Source organism: Takifugu rubripes, chromosome 11 (genome assembly GCF_901000725.2).
Source record: "Takifugu rubripes chromosome 11, fTakRub1.2, whole genome shotgun sequence".
In the NCBI taxonomy this organism is placed as follows: domain Eukaryota; kingdom Metazoa; phylum Chordata; class Actinopteri; order Tetraodontiformes; family Tetraodontidae; genus Takifugu; species Takifugu rubripes.
In genome coordinates, this window is record NC_042295.1 from 5326876 (window position 1) to 5344043 (window position 17168).

Genomic DNA, 17168 nt, shown 5'->3' on the forward strand with positions numbered 1-17168 from the left:
ATTATCTGGCTGTCTTAGTCGGATACAAAGAGCACCGCTTTGAGCAGCTTCAGTTGTCCAGTTACTGTCGGATTGAGGCAATAATTGTTTTTATAAAGTGTAAAATGTCTGTGTAGATTCTCAATAATCCAGGTCATAGTTATCCAATGTAGGTACTGTGTCAACTGAACTGTTTTTCTTATCTTTTGAAGACATTTTGCCTTCTTAAGTTCTAAACTTGCTGGGGGCAGAGTTGGAAAAGATAGCCCTTGTTGGCTTTTAGCATGTTAATGATCTGGGTGGTCACCTGAGAGTCGTTGGCAGGGTCATTGGTAGGGTCGTTCACCTAGTTTCAGTTGGTGTGTCTCCCCTTTGTCTTCTTGCTTACATGGTGGTGAGTCACCAAGTCTCCTGAATTGGTGTGAATGTTTCGTTGTATGTGGGTGATAGGAAGTTCCTTAGCCTCTGTTTAAGGTTGGTGTAGTATCTGACCCGTTCTATGCAGGCTTTACATCTGTAAGGCCGTAATGTGTTAACAGCCAGCCTAAGCACCATATTAGGACATGCTCCACATGTGTGTCCTGTGTCTTCTTCCTTTATGTAAAAGGAGCTCCTAAAAGATGACACTGGAGCCTGTGGGCCCCTGGTTGTTCTCCATATGAGGATGTGTAGCATGAAGCATCTTCAAGTATTCCCTTTTTTGGTAATAACTGAACGCTATACCATTGGGTTGGCCATATTGTATAGTGTGAGGTCATCAGTAAAAGAATGTGTTTACTTGACTGTATAAGAAGGAGGTGTCGATGAAGACACCTCGGAGTTCTTCACCATCGGGACCGCGAAACCTCCCTCGGACAATCTGCAGTGTTCGATTGATACCCGACTGTTCTCTCCAATAAACATCTTTGATAACCAAGTCGGTGTCTGCGAAGATTCCTTCCTCATCAACACATCTCGGCTACCACCAGGAGAAGATTCACAACATTGGTTTTTCCAATAAAGTGTAATGTAAACGTAGTGAGTGATGCTGAGATCAACTGCAGGGTGACTCATGCACGAGTGTCCGTGTAATTCAGACATCAAACTGACAGCCTGGTGGCTCTGGGGGCTCAAGCAACGGCGCAATTGGCGCAGGTTCAGACCAGATTTCCTCAAATCTAGCACGCAAGAAACATGAAGCTTCATCAAGTGCACAGAGCTGATCTGAGTCATCTGTGTGAAACCTGCTCACAGTTAATGTGTGTGTGAAAGACACATCAAGATTTAATTGCCTGTAGTCACCTGACCTTCTCATGACCTACAAGGTCCTCAGAGGCCTACCTCCATCCTACTTGGAGGAGCTAGTGACACCTTACCAGCACAATAAACCGCTCCGCTCTCAGAATGCTGGTCTACCTGTGGTCCCCAGAGTTTCTAGGGGTAGAATGGGTGGCCGAGCCTTTAGATACCAGCCCCCCCCTGCTTTGGAACCAGCTCCCTGTCCAGGTACGGGAGGCTGACTCCATCGCTACCTTTAAGATTAGGCTTGAAACCTATCTCTTTGAAAAAGCTTATTGTTACTCATTCTGTAGTTCCAGTTATTATCATAGACAGACAAATTATCATACTTAGGGGGTCATCTAATCATTAGGTTAACATCTTAGCTATGCTGCTAGAGACCAAGGCTGCCGGGGTCCAGAAACATGATCACCTGACAGGCCTCTGTCACCCCACTAGGTCATGGTTTCCTCTTCCCTCCTCTCCTCTCCTCATCAAGTAGACTAGTAATGCTATTTCCTGTGTAGTTTTTCTGTCCCCCCCTTCTTTATCCATTTACAGGTATTGCCGCCTTCAGAGCTGTATACTGACCTCCGACCCCACTGACCCACTCAACCAGCAGCTTATTCAATTCAATTTAATATAATGTATTTTTGTATGTATTTCTATGCTCTATGCCTCTCCTTTCCCCCCTTCCCTCTTCCTCTCCTCTCCTACCTATTCCTACCTGTCCTCCCCCTTCTTCTCTCTCTACCCAGCCGGCCATCAGCAGGAGGGTCCCCCTACATGAGCCTGGTCCTGCTCAAGGTTTCTTCCCGTTAAAGGGGAGTTTTTCCTTGCCACTGTTGTTTGTCTGGGGTTAGGCCCTGGGATTCTGGAAAGCGCCTTGAAACAATTCTGATTGTATAAGACGCTATATAAATAAAGATTGATTGATTGATTGATTGATTGAAGTTACACACACACACACACACACACACAGGTCAGCGAGTGTGAGTGCTGGGGTGCTCATGACAACTGTTGTGAATCCACTTGGGTGATGGTTAAATATGCAGAGAAGACGCGTTTGTATTTAATAATCCCAGTGTGACACTGGCTTTCCTAAACCGACTCCAGTTGGGCACAAGAGAGTGATGGGGATGAGAGCAACAGTGGACAGTGGGTGGTATAATGGATGATGTTTGCAGTTCATTCAAGTTGACTTGATCATGCATCTGATGCAGCCTTTATGGATCACTTCACCACACACAGAGGACTTTGGTTTTGGTCCCAGGAGTTTCTGTTCAATCATTCATGGACATTTTTTCTCTAAAACAGAACAAACAAAGCAGTAAGACTTAAGTCAGATTCATGAGCCATAAAATCAACAATCAGACTTGTGGAAAAGGAGAGATCCAAAATATGATAATGAAAATCTTGAAGTCCCTGAAAGGGTCTGTTGGCATCTACAACAATGTGCAGCTGACTGACTGTTGATGTGTGTTTAGAGATGTGGAAGCAGATTCGACGCCTGTGGGATGCATGTGTCACTGACAGCATAAGGACACAGACTAATTAATGCGTTTAAATGTTTTAGGATTAAGGCTACATCGGGTCTCTGCTCTTTGTAGATGATGTGGTCCTGTTGGCGTCATCGGCCCGTGACCTCCAACGATCACTGGATTGGTTCGCCGCCGTGTGTGAAGCGGCTGGGATGAGAATCAGCACCTCCAAATCTGAGGCCATGGATCTCAACTGGAAAAAGGTGGATTGCCTTGCCCGGGTCAAGGAGGAGATCCTGCCCCAAGTGGAGGAGTTCAAGTACCTCGGAGTCCTGTTCACGAGTGAGGGAAGAATGGAGCAGGAGATCGACAGGCAGGTTGGTGCGGCATAGGCGGTAATGCCGACTGCACCGGTCCGTTGTGGTGAAGAGAGAACTGAGCCAAAAGGCGAAGCTCTCGATTTACCGGTCGATCTTCGTTCCTACCCTCACCTATGGTCATGAGCTTTGGGTAATGACCAAAAGAACAAGATCGCGGGTGCCAGCTGTCACAGCCCCATTCCCCAGTTGCCTCTTGTCCCGGTAATTTTCCACTCCACCTGCCAGCCACTCCCACCCCGTCAGCTCAACTCCACTCACCTGCAAGCACAGCTGCAGCCGATTCCCAATCACCCCGGTTTATAAGCCTCCCCTGCACTCTCAGTCCTTGCCAGATTGTTCTTCTGCTTCGATGCGAGACTTTCCAGCGTTTTCCCTGCTACGGACCCTGCCTATCTTCGTTCTGCCTGCCTTGCCTGTTCCCTGGAAAGCCTACCTGCTTTCTGGCCCTGACCACGACTTCTGCCTCTGCATTTCTGATTCCTGCCCGCTTGCTCGCCTGGTCCTGACTTCGCTGCTGCTGACCCCCAGTCTGCTCAGCTACATCATCGGCCTTCTCTCCTGTAAGCCCCGCTCTGTCACTCCTGCCCGCTGTAAACGGGACTGAACGGTTCCGAGGATTCACGTCCTCCCCCCTCAGTTCCGCACTCCGACTCGACCCAATCCCCGAGCCTGAAACCCATTGACTTTTGCCTGAAAAACGGACTGTTTCCTGTGCTTCCTTGTCTGCCCGAGTTCCTGTTTGCCCGTGTGCTAATAAAGGTCATTACCACGGTCCAGTTTTCCAGAGTGCTGCTTTTGGGTCCTAATTGCACCCGTCACACGAGCGGCCGAAAAGAGCTTCCTCCGTAGGGTGGCTGGACTCTCCCTTAGAGATAGGGTGAGAAGCTCTGCCATCCGGGAGGAGCTCGGAGTAGAGCCGCTGCTCCTCAGTGTTGAGAAGCCAGATGAGGTGGCTTGGGCATCTAGTTAGGATGCCCCTTGGACGCCTCTCTGGTGAGGTGTTCAGGGCATTTTCCTCTGGTAGGAGGCCCCCGGGAAGACCCAGGACACGTTGGAGAGATTATGTCTCTCGACTGGTCTGGGAACGCCTGGGGATCCCCCCCAGACGAACTGGAAGAAGTAGCTGGGGAGAGGGAAGTCTGGGCCTCTTTACTTAGGCTGATGCCCCCGTGACCCGACTCCAGATAAGCAGTAGAGGATGGATGGATGGGCTACATTGGTCTTTCACGGTAAACCCATGGGTGACACAGCACAAAACAAACATTTTGACAGTCTTCTACCATCCACTCAAAATCTGTTTCTCACAGTCCACAGCTGTGCTGATCTGGGCTCTCCTTAGTTATACACACATGCAAACTCGTCTGGAGGGACTGTGATACATGAAAGCAGCCCCAATTTATGGAAACATCTAGGAAGAGGAATGAGTTGATGCCTTGACCTCCCCCCCTGGGATGGGCATCCTTCTCCGTGCTGCCACATCTCCAGAGTGATAGGCCCAGACCTGCACACATCACTCCTGTAAAACATGCGCCCAAAACAAGGCAAGAGAAATATCAAACACAAAAGAGCCTGAGGTCTTGCAAAGTATGGCTGAAAAGAATAACAAAATTAAGGTCTAGGAACCACTTCAGCTTCAGCTGTGAGTACATACTTTTCCAGATGCGCTATTCAAAAGCAGGTTTCACACGTTCAAGTTTTGAACCCTCCACACTCATTCATGAACCCTGAACGACCTGATGAAAGAGCCACAGCTCTGGGCTCATTGAAGCAAAGATAGAACTTGCACTCCATTCAAATCACTCATTCAATATTAAGAGGGACACTTACATTTGTAAATTTGTTCTTAGGAAATCAGCTGCACCAACTTACAAGAAGGTTCCAACTCTAACATCCGATCCTTTTAGCACCTGTTCCAACTATAGTCGCTCAGGTTAGTACCTGTCTTCAAGGTCAGTTCAGTTCAATTTGATTTAAACAGCATCTGTTAAAATTGTCACCGAGACCCAGAGTCTGACCAGCCAAATAGGCAACAGAGGCAGGAAAAGCTGTCTGTAACCGGAATACTAAAACTTGAGCAGGCGTGGGCTCTTATGCACAGGGCCCTCCTGCTGATGGATGAAGGGGTAAAGGAAGAGGAGAATGAGAAAGTAGTCATGGCAGATGGAGGAGAGGAACAGACACATACACCATACATGCAGGTATATGAAGCATCTTTATTAATTAAATATTGTCACCAAGGTGGTGGCATTTCTATAATACAAGGTGCCATTTTCAGGTGTGTTATTTTATACCTTTTTCTTGCTCTCATGTCTGATGGTGCGGAACGTCTTTATTTTAAAATTCTACACCTGGCAGGAACTTTTAGATGTTGGATTAAGCCAGTCCGATAATTTTATCATCAATTTTTGACTCAGTCCTGAGATCTCCAGAACAACGGAGGCTAGGGACGCTTCCTGACTTGCTCAATGGTAGCAGTGCAGAGCGCTAAGAGTGAAGCTAAAGCAAACACTGCACCAGCTCACTTTCCCCAACTATTTGTTCCCAAATAAAAGCGAGATTGAATGTTGTTTACAAAAAGAAAACTGCTAAAATGTCTTCTGATTTTCTTAGACCAAAAGGATATAGGTAAAAATATTGTGGCATTGTATCTTTAAATTTTATACACTGTCCCAAAAAAAGCTGGTTAACTTGCCTCACCGACACCCCAACATTGTACAATATGTTTTCATTTCCTCCCATATTTTTGTCCCATTTTCATCAAATGGCAAAGGTTCATTCATGACATTATGTCATAATTTTCAATTGCAAAATTAACACTGGTGCAGAATTGTTTTTCTGTTGCAAGAGTTCATCTTGCAAGGTTTTGCTGGTAGCTGATGTCAGTAGAGGGGGTGTGCTATGGGAGGAGGCCGGCTGAAATAACTGGCATCCTGCTTCTGCTGGGCTGAAGAGACTTTTAGAGACTCATGATGTGAAGGATGTGTGGAGAGCTTTTAACAGTACCCTGAATTCACTGTAGAGACACCATGTCTCTGGCCAGACTAGATTGGTTTTAATCATCATTTAATATTTTTAAGAACTGTTGCATTGCCCCCCTGGGTGTGTCATACCACTCTTTGGGCAAGAGTTTATCAAACCTGTGAAGACATCCAACACCTTCTGCCATTTTAACACGGCTCTTTTAGAAAACTTTTTGAAGGGCATAACGAAATTGATGGTCTATGCAGACGACCTCATGGTGGTTTTAAATACACAGAGAGATGCTCAGGTTCTAATGGAAATAATTGAGCTTTTTTAAATTCTGTCTTCAGCAAAAGTCAACTGGACCAAAAGTGTTGCCTTTACTACGAGGGACTCGGTGGATGGGATACTATTACAGGGGAGACTCCAGTGGTTTGAAGTATCTTGGGGTGTTTTACAGGATGAATTGTTTTCAAAGAAAAAGTGAGAAGGGGTCCTGGAGTCCGAGGAGAGCTTTCTGAGGAGGTGGAGATGCATGTTACCTTGCATGTCATCTAGAGGTAGGATCGTAGTGATCAATAAGCTGGTGTCCTTTTTCAAATTAAATCAAATCAATCTTTATTTATATAGCATCTTATACAATCAATTGTTTCAAGGCGCTTTCCAGAATCCCAGGGCCTAACCCCAGACAAGCAACAGTGGCAAGGAAAAACTCCCCTTTAACAGGAAGAAACCTTGAGCAGGACCAGGCTCATGTAGAAGGGACCCTCCTGCTGATGGCCAGCTGGGTAGAGAGAGAGGAGAGGGAGGAGAACTGTGGTACACACACGTACCTTATGTGTTTATTTATTCTATTTCTATACTTTGTAAATACAAAACCTACACTACAGTCATATTAATCCATTTAAGGATGCTACTATTCAATTTCCTTACAGGGATGAATAAAGTACATCTTGAATATATAATATTCAGACTGTGCTACCGGGCGTTATGTTTATTGCGCAGTCTGACAGCAGCCGGCAGGAAAGATCTGTGATACCTCTCCTTCACACAGCAAGGGTGGAGCAGCCTAGTGCTGCCAGGGTGTCCAGTAGGGGGTGGGACATGTTGGTCAGCATGGATGACAGCTTAGCCATCATCCTCCCGTTTCCCACCACCTCCACCGAGTCCAGGGGACATCCCAGGACAGAACTGTCCCTCCTTACCAGTCTGTCCATCCTCTTCCTGTCCCTGTCCGTGATGCTACTGGACCAGCAGACTATCCCTAAAAGATGGCTGATCCCACCACAGGAGTGGTTCCTGCACTCCAAAAGACCTCAGCCTCCTGAACAGGAACAGTGTGCTATTGCCCTTCTTGACAAGGGCGTCTGTGTTGTGTGTCCAGTCCAGGTTATTGTTTGACACACCGCTTTGTCAGAAACAGAAAACAGACAGGATTCTCCAGGGAGCGAGCAGAACAGAATAGTCGGGGACAGGCAAGGTCGAAATCGGGCAGGCAGGCAAACAGGAACACGCTGGAAAGTCATCGGGAACCAATGACGATCTGGCAGCGCGCAGGTGTGCCTCCGGGGTTTAAGATGAGTGCTCATTAGAGTCTTGATGCACAACAGGTGTGCGGCCGAGGCAGCGCTGGGCATGATTGCCCGCAGCTGTGACAGATTATAATACTAACGGATTTCATTATTGAGCAGCCTGCTATGCTTCACTCATGACAGCCTGAAAACTTACTTTAATGGATCAGATTTCAGTAATTTTATTGCTCCCAATTCAGATCAAGCACTGGATTTACAATAGTCTTTAATGTTTGTTTGCTAATATAGTAGAATTTGATCTGTTTCAGCAAAATATGCCAGCGATTTCTTCACTGATTAATGAATCAAGTGACTGAGTAAAAATCAAATTGGTGCCCTTAGTGAAAAGTCTTGATGTTGGTGTGGAAGATACAATACATTCACCACAGACAATTTTCAAATAGAATGCCAGACTAGCATACAGCTGGAGGTAATCCACAGAATAAATCCCTTATATTTTATGTCCAGGCTACTGTGGACATAAAGAGACTTATCTGCCCCAGTTCTCTGTGTTCTACAGCTAAAGTCATCATACAGGAGATTCAATAACATTTCGGCCAATTCTTGTAGCCATTTTTTGACAGAGCAGCCAGAAAAAGTCATGGTTGAGGAGTAATAAATGAACCTATCATCATAATTTTTTGAAGACTGTGGATTGAAGCGAAAAGATGAGTTGCTAGATATTATAATATTCACAAGACACGTTGCTGGAATTTAAGAGGGTTTGTGTTTGTATCAGCAGAGTCAGTTTTAGCTTGATGTAGTCCAAAAGGGTTGGACACATGTTCTACAAAGGTCCCTCAGATGAAAAAGTCCCATTCTAGTCTTTTTGAGTCACAAACTAATTCAGACATTCTTGATGGCGGAAGGTGTATTTCTTGTGATTGGTTGTAGATGAAGGAGAACAGACTGGTCATACATCAGATAAGCCTTTTATTCATCCCTCTGTGCTGCTAGATCCTTCATGTTGGACCCCACCCTCTCAGAGAAGTCCTTATAGATTTCTGATTCCTGTCTAGGCCAGTACCTTGATGGTCCTGTCTGACTGATTTAGATGAGTCTCCGTCAGACCTTGAAAAACCAACATCAACCTTTCATCACCTTTCAGTTTTGGATTATCTCTGGAATTTGACATCTATAATGGTTGCGCTTTGTGTACAAAACCGTTGTGTTTGAGTGGAGCAAGACTCCCTGGCTTTGGGAGGGACATTCCAAGGGGAAAAGCAGTACTGCTGCTGTTTTCTCCTGGGTTATGAAAATTGTTGAATAGAAAATAAACAAACTACTTTTGCTCCATTATTTTGAATAAATACACAATCTTGCCCTCCTGCTTTGAACCTAAATTTCAGGCATGGTCAGATAAGGGCTTCAGATCTCCTAATGACAACATGTTGTTTTCATGTCCAATGCATCTACATTAGATAAATAAAGCTTCCCTGATGATTTCTGATTTCTTTCAATACTGTTACGCTGATGATGTTATTTCTGTTACAGGAGGCCAGGACCCTGATGCAGAGTGAAAAGCAAAGCAGGTTCTTTATTGCCAAAAACAATGCAAGGGGAAACAGTTCTCAGAACGAAGGATCGATTGAAGTAACAACAAAAACTCTAGGAAAGTAGCAATAGAAACAACGAACTAAAAATCACCAAGACCTGGGAAAAAAACGTTGGGAAAAGTACAAACAAAAACAGTGACAAGGCACTAGAAAAACCTACAATTTTTTTGTTTTGTACACCACGGGCTACCGCTGTAACGTGTGATTTCCCCGATGTGGGGTCAATAAAGTTTTTTATCCTTATCCTTTATCTTTATCACATGCTGATATTCTCGGCATTGAGAATCCTGATGCTGCAGCTGGAAAAACTCCCTAAGCAGCCAGAATGTCCCAGAATCCAATCCAGAGTGTTTACAGAGAAGCTTTGTGAGGGTGAAGGGCTCCCAGTCAGATCGGCTTCTCTGCAGCACCGGTGTCCCGCAGGGAACAGTTCTGGCTCCTTTCCTGTTCACCCTCTACACCGCGGACTTCTCATACAGCACATCTTCATGTCACCTCCAGAAGTTCTTTGACGACTCTGCTGCTGTCGGCCTCATCACGGACGGGGACGATACGGAGTACAGGGAACTTATTCAGGGCTTTGTGGACTGGAGCCTGCGGAACAACCTCCAGATCAACGCTGGCAAAACCAAGGAGCTGGTGGTGGATTTCCGCAGGCGTAACAACCCCCCGCCTGCACCAGTGAACATCCTGGGAACGGATGTTGACGTGGTGGAGTCCTACAAGTACCTGGGTGTTCACCTAAACAATAGCCTGGACTGGACACACAACACATACGCCCTGGTCAAGAAGGGCAACAGCAGACTGTTCCTGCTCAGGAGGCTGAGGTCTTTTGGAGTGCAGGGACCCCTCCTGAGGACTTTCTATGACTCTGTGGTGGGATCAGCCATCTTCTACGGGATAGTCTGCTGGTCCAGTAGCATCACGGACAGGGACAGGAAGAGGATGGACAGACTGGTAAGGAGGGCCAGCTCTGTCCTGGGATGTCCCCTGGACTCAGTGGAGGTGGTGGGAAATGGGAGGATGATGGCTAAGCTGTCATCCATGTTGAACAACACATCCCACCCCCTACAGGACACCCTGACAGCACTGGGCAGCTCATTCAGTGAGCGGCTGCTCCACCCTCGCTGTGTGAAGGAGAGGTATCGCAGATCTTTCCTGCCAGCTGCTGTCAGACTGCACAATAAACAGAACAACCGCTAACACAATCTGAATATTATATATTCTGATATGTAATTGTATTCACCCTCTGTACTATGTACAGGTACACAGAGGCCGAGTATCCATTTATCTGGATTATTGTAAATATGCACCCTCTTTGTATATTCCATTTGTATATTCCATTTGATTTCTATTTGATTCTATCTTATTTTTCTCTGAGTGCTCTTGTTGCTGTTGTTGCACTGTAAATTTCCCCGTGTGGGACAATAAAGGATCTGAATCTGAATCTTGATGCGGTGATAAAGCGATTAACTGGTGATTGTAGCTGTACATGTGACATTTCCTCTTACACTCTCTGCTGCTAAGGCCAAAGGCCTTTCATTTCCTACATCTCTGGCCCACTGCTGTAAATGTCACAACCTGCTCACCTCCAGGACAGCAACACATATTTCCAGAGAGGCCCAACCTGCAGCAACACTGATGGAAACACACATGCACGTTGCTGTCTCTGACATGTTTTTACAAAAAGGAAGAATAGACACTGATGAGAAAAGGGCAGCTGAAGCATTAGAGGGGAAAGGGGTGGCTGATGAGTGGAGACTCATTGGTCTTCTATAATTATTTCATGCCATTAGAGCTACGCTCTATAATTAACTAATGGTGACAACATCACTGCAGGAAGAGAGGAAAAATCAGAAACTGATGAATTATAATGAGGAGAGAAGGAATGTTTCCTCACCAGACTCAAGAGGATGAGGTAGCCTGTTGTTTTTCTGCCAGTCTGATAGTGATAGTGATGATGATGATTTATTCTTTGTAATATCAGTTTGATGCTGGCTCACATCTGAGTCAAGCTGTTTGTGATGCTGATGAACATGAAGTCCAGCCATGAACATTCTGAAGGCATGGGTGAGTGTGAGTGTGGTTGTCTGCATGTGAGTGTGTGTGTGACATCATAGGCTGGAAATCGGCGGAGAGGAGAAGACAGAAGAAATTAGTGAGTATGTTGAGGTCTGACTGCCCTACTTGTCTATTGAACTGGTGGTAACAAAGGGTAAGCCAGAGTGCGCCACAGCTGTGCTTGACCCTGATGCTAATGCTAACACTGCCTGATAGCTACATACACACTGATCGCCAGCATCCACCCCAAATCTATTTGTCAAACCCCATGGCCTGAGCAGAGCTGGCTGTGTGTGTGTGTGTGTGTGTGTGTGTGTGTGTGTGTGTGTGTGTGTGTGTGTGCGCGCGTACATTGAATGTGTGGAGAGACAGGAGGTTTTGTTTGGGCTGAACATGTGCGAGTCTGACCAACAGAGGCCTACAAACTCGTCCCACCAGGAAGAGATCCAGATCCTTGACCTTGTTTGACACTGGGGCCTTTTTATCTCCAATATTAGGAGACCAGACTAGGAATAAATTGACCATTTTGGGGTGCCTCCTACACAGGCACCAGCCAGTCAAAAATGACTCAGTGGACCTCAGAGTGAGAACTACAGTGGGACCTCTACTTACGAACGTCTCTATATGCGAAATTTTAAAGGTTACGAAACGTCTCAACGGGAAAATATTTTCTCTTGTTACGAAAGAAATTTCAGGATACGAAAGGCAAAAATACGCTACCGCTGCTACTCACAGCTCGCGGAGTTTAGCGAACGCAAACATGCTTGTAGATGCTTTGCCATTGGCTATCGCCTAGCATCTTCCTGTAATCCCATTGGCTAGGAGGGACGTCAATATGTACAAGTTTGTGTATATCCCAGCGTTTTCTTCATTGTTTTCGGGATTTATTGTGGGTGTTCGTATGTTTGTCCATTAGATTGCGGTCTTACCACAAGTGTTAACGTTCGTTCCTAGTAATGACGGCTAATGTAAGATTAGCCTGTAATAAAGTTAATTTTGTTCCTGGAGTAGCCTTGCAATAAATTCCTACATTTATTTTGCGGTAATCTAATTGTAACATATATTTGTTACATGTTTTGATGCATTTTTATGATTTATTAAAAAAATTACATCCAAATTTTTGGGGGCTTGGAACGGATTAGGGAATTTACATGGAAAATGTGTTTATTTACGTAATTTTCAGGTTACGAAACAACTTCCAGAACCAATTAATTTCGTAAGTAGAGGTCCCACTGTATATAAATACCTATCAATGGAAACCAGTATGATCTGATTTGTGCTAGTATTTAGAAAAAATATATAACCTTCTTCTGGATCCCAGGCATTAATCCTGGTTTATCAGACTGGCTGATGTGTGTCCAAACTGGCCAGTTTAGACACTGACCAGTTTTAAATAGTGTAGACATCGGTTTAGCCGTTGGTTGTAGCCGGGAACGTAGACAGTTCAAGCTGGGCCCGGCCGGGCCCCATGGACGCAGGCTTGGCCACCAGGTGCTCGCAATTGTGCCCCAGGCCTGGCTCCAGGGTGGGGCCCCGGTAACCCTCCGGGCCGGGTACGCAGCTCCAGAATACGGCTTCCATGAAACTCAGCAAGGATTCTCACACACCTGAAGTGCAGCATCGCCACAGGTGGACACAAAAGTGCTGTCTGGGAAAGTCTGCTCACATAACCAGGAAATGATACATTTCTGTGATCGGCTAAATTGGCTTAGATTGTAACTCTACTGCCACAGCGTTGTGTTGGCCCTCATATGCAACCTTCAGAAAGCTGAGCCTTAGCCTTGAGTCTTAGATATTTGACACAATCCATCGTTATTGCAGGGTTTCCAGATGATAATTACTTTCATTTACTTGACAGAGTATTTAACCATTTCATACATAATCATCACTATTGTGTACAGCTATTCAGAAGCTGTTATTTTGTAAAAGAACGGGGTGGTGGTAGCTCAGAATGTTGGGAACTGGGCTGAGAAGGGGAGGGTTCTCAGAAATGAAGGGTTGTTTGCACCAGTGCAAACAAAATATGGAAGGTGTTCTGGTACCTTCCTCTACTTCCAGAATACCTTCAGAGCACTGCTGAGGTACCCTTTAGCAGAGTAACAAACGTACAAATGCTCATATAGGTACCTGCAATTCAGGGGATGTACCCTGCCTTTGCCTATTGTGTACCCTCCCCGTGACCCCGAAAAGGATAAAGCGGTTAAGAAGATGAGATTGGGCAAAATTGGCAACTGGTTGGCCAGTAAGGTCCTTGGCTAAAGTTCTTAAAATTCATGCACAAAAGGGTTTCAAACTTCAGTTTGTTTAGGTATTTCAGCAAATACTGTTGGGGTTCTGGGTTGTGTCGGGCTTCGTCCTGCAGGGATTGGTGTGGAACACAATTGGTGGCAGCTGGCACTGCAGGCAGGCACACATGTAGGCAATTTACATCTTGCCACCTATTTAAGAAGGTGGTGCCTGCCTGTCAGTGCCAGGGTGTCTGTTCGTCTTCCTTGTGGGCTGGGTGTTTGTTTGGGTTCCCTTGTCGCGTGTTTGTGAGTTTTGGCTTCCCTCATCGTGTGTTGGCGTTCTGCGTTTCCTGAAGGGCCGCTCCTGTTTCCTGGAGGGCCGCTCCTGCTCCCTATTTCCTGGAGAGCCGCTCCTGTTCCCTGTGTCCTGGAGGGCCGCTCCTGTTCCCTGTGTCCTGGAGGGCCGCTCCTTAATTTTATATTTACCTTTCTGGCTAAGAACAGGAAGTTGCGGATAGATATCGGTGTAGTCAACTTCTAACTCATATGGTGGAGGGTTTTTCAGAGGAGCCGTGTGTGGAAAAAGGAACATTGATTTTTTTTCCACTAGTGCCGCTGTTTGTTTTGTGGTTGAGGACAACCAAACTGTTGAAAAGGGAAAGGCAAAAACAGTTATGCACATTTATCAAACAACTCCAAAATCAAAATCAAGAAAAACACGGCTCTTGGAGGATGATGATGAAAGTGGTATGGATGAAGCCATAGGTGGTTATGATCCTGCCATGAAGCGTGTGTTGGCTAAAGCAGAAAAGCGAGGTAACAAATCTAAGAAGAGTGCTAAGTCTGGTCAAGATCTGACCGATGACAGTTCAGGGTCAGACACTGAAGATTCAGACAGCAATTGTTCTTCTTCTGAGGAGGAACAACGTTCCCTGAGAAATCTTGAAAGGAGTATGGAACAGTGTCATTTAGACATTAGCTTGACTAGAACTCCTGAAGCTCAGAAGATGTTAGAAAAACACTTGGAATGTATGGAGAGGCGGTGTAGGTCATTAAGGAAGGGAAAGTTTTCAAAGCTGATAACCTCTGACTATACATTGCATTCAGAAAAGGAGAGCTCTCCCAACAAAATATTTCCTGTTGTTTGTGGACACAATTTTGAGTATAAACCTTGGCAGAACTCCGACATGTCAGATATCTTGGAGAACCTACCTATCTTTCAGGAAGGGGCACAACCCTGGATCTCAAAACTGAATTTTTGATTGGAACACAACCTGCTGTTGGAGACATTAAAAATACTTTTAGCTAATCTCATTGGTGTATCATTCATGGAAGAATTTTTGCAGAAGGCTGGAATGCCTCGGTTCATTGGAACAGCAGTAAATGATGCTGAACTCTTTTCTGCTCACAGAGGCCAGTTTTGGGGGGCATTGAAAGATGCATTTCCAACCAACATACATCCTGGTAACATACTTATTGAACCGTTGGGTAGACAAGAAAACCCCAGAGCTTATGTCTCAACAGCTTTGTAAGAGCTTGGCGTAATGTTACAGGCAGTGATCCCGACGCAAACAAAATGGAACAGTCTATTATTAGAGCTAAAATTCAGAAGGGATCGCCACTGCCAGTGCGTAGTAAAATAGCAGAGGTGGTTGGTCTTGGGAACATGACTAAGAGTGTTTATATTTATCACATTGCTCATCAGGTTGAACTATAATGTAGAAAAGAGCAGGAGCTGAAAAACCAAGATCAAGAAGCTCTCAGAAAACTTACTCAATTGCAGTTGCTTGATAATAAACGCAAAGAGAAAAAACAAGCAGTAGTGATGGAAAACCGACCTGATCAGACCCCACAAGTGCAACCAAACCACATACCACGTTAACCATATCAACCTCCATCTGTGACACCTGTTCCACCAGTACTTCAGCCAGTTTTCAACCAATCTCCCTTTAGAGGTGGGCAAAGTACAGGTAATTTCGGACGATTTCCAAGAAACAATTTTGGTCCTAATCCTGCGAGCAACCTGGTGTACTGCTTTAAATGTGGGCAAACAGGGCACATTGTGCATGAATGTAGAGGATTTGCTAGAGGAACTTTCAGGAGAGGCGTTCAAGGGTATTTCAGGGGACAAGTACGCCAGTTCCATGGAGCAGTGACCCCTAACAGGGTCCCCGTGTCCGGGTTCTAGGGATGCCTGGAGAACCCGAGTGGGAGGTGTCAGCTGGGAGTATTGTGGCTTTTCAATCAGTCAATCAATCAATCAATCAATCAATCTTTATTTATATAGCGTCTTTTACAATCAAAATTGTTTCAAGGCACTTTCCAGAAACCCAGGGCCTGACCCCAGACAGGCAACAGTGGCAAGGAAAAACTCCCCTTTAACAGGGAGAAACCAGGCTCATGTAGGGGGACCCTCCTGCTGATGGCCGGCTGGGTAGAGAGAGAGGAGAAGGGGGGAGGATGGGTAGAGGATAGAATAGGTAGGGGAGGGGAGGAGAGGAGAGGGGAGGAGAGGAGAGGAGAGGCATAGAGCATAGAGTTATGAGTTGGTTGGTTTATCTGCTGGAGGAAACCAACTGACTCAAGTAATGAAATGAAGCCATTTCTAAAGCTGTCATTTACAACGTTTACATGGATATTAAAGTATCCAATGATAATGACTTTGTCCGTTATAAGGACCAAGTCAGATAAGAAATCAGAGAACTCTGACAGGAACTCTGAATGTGGCCCAGCAGAGGGGCCAATATACAACTACAAACAGAAGTGGCTTTTCTGCCTTCCAGTTCAGATGGGTGATGCCAAGAGTCAGGCTTTCAAATGAACTGGAGCCATATTTTTGTCTAGGATTAAGGAATAACTTGGAGTGATAGATTGCTGCCACTCCCCCTCCTCGACCAGTAACACGAGGAATTAAGATGGGTAGGAGGAATAGATTCATTTAAGATAACATACTCCTCCTGAAGCCAGGTCTCAGTAAGACAAAATAAATCAATGTGATGATCTGCTATCAGGTCGTGCACTAACAGGGATTTACAGAAAAGAGATCTAATATTTAACAGTCCACACTTAATTGTGATATTAGTTCCTCCAACTTGTGCTTTAGTATTCATTTTAATAAGATTATTGTGATTGACCGCTCCCCTGTTCTGTGCTTGGTGAACTTCTAACCATGGAACAGAGGGTACCTCTATAGTGTTAAATATGTTATTGTTGGTGCATGAGGGTTCTATGGAAGCAGCAGAGAGGTGTGTAAGACTACAACTCTGCATCCTGGTCTGGACCCTGGATTGTCAGGTCACTTTGAGTATAATAAAATTAGCCAAATTACTAGAAATGAGAGAGGTTAGAGGTCACGGGCCGATGAAGCCGACAGGACCACATCATCTGCAAAGAGCAGAGAGACGCTCCTGAGGTCACCAAATCGGACCCCCTCAACACCATGACTGCACCTAGAAATTCTGTCCATAAAAGTTCAGAATCGGTGACAAAGGGCAGCACTGGAAATGAGTTCGATTTACTGCCAGCAATGTGGACCAAACTCTGACACCGATCGTACAGGGAGCGGACGGCCCGTATCAGGGGGCCTGACACCCCATACTCTCGGAGGACCTCAACGAGGGACACGGTCGAATGCCTTCTCGAAGTCCACAAAACACATGTGGACTGGTTGGGCAAACTCCCATGCATCCTTGAG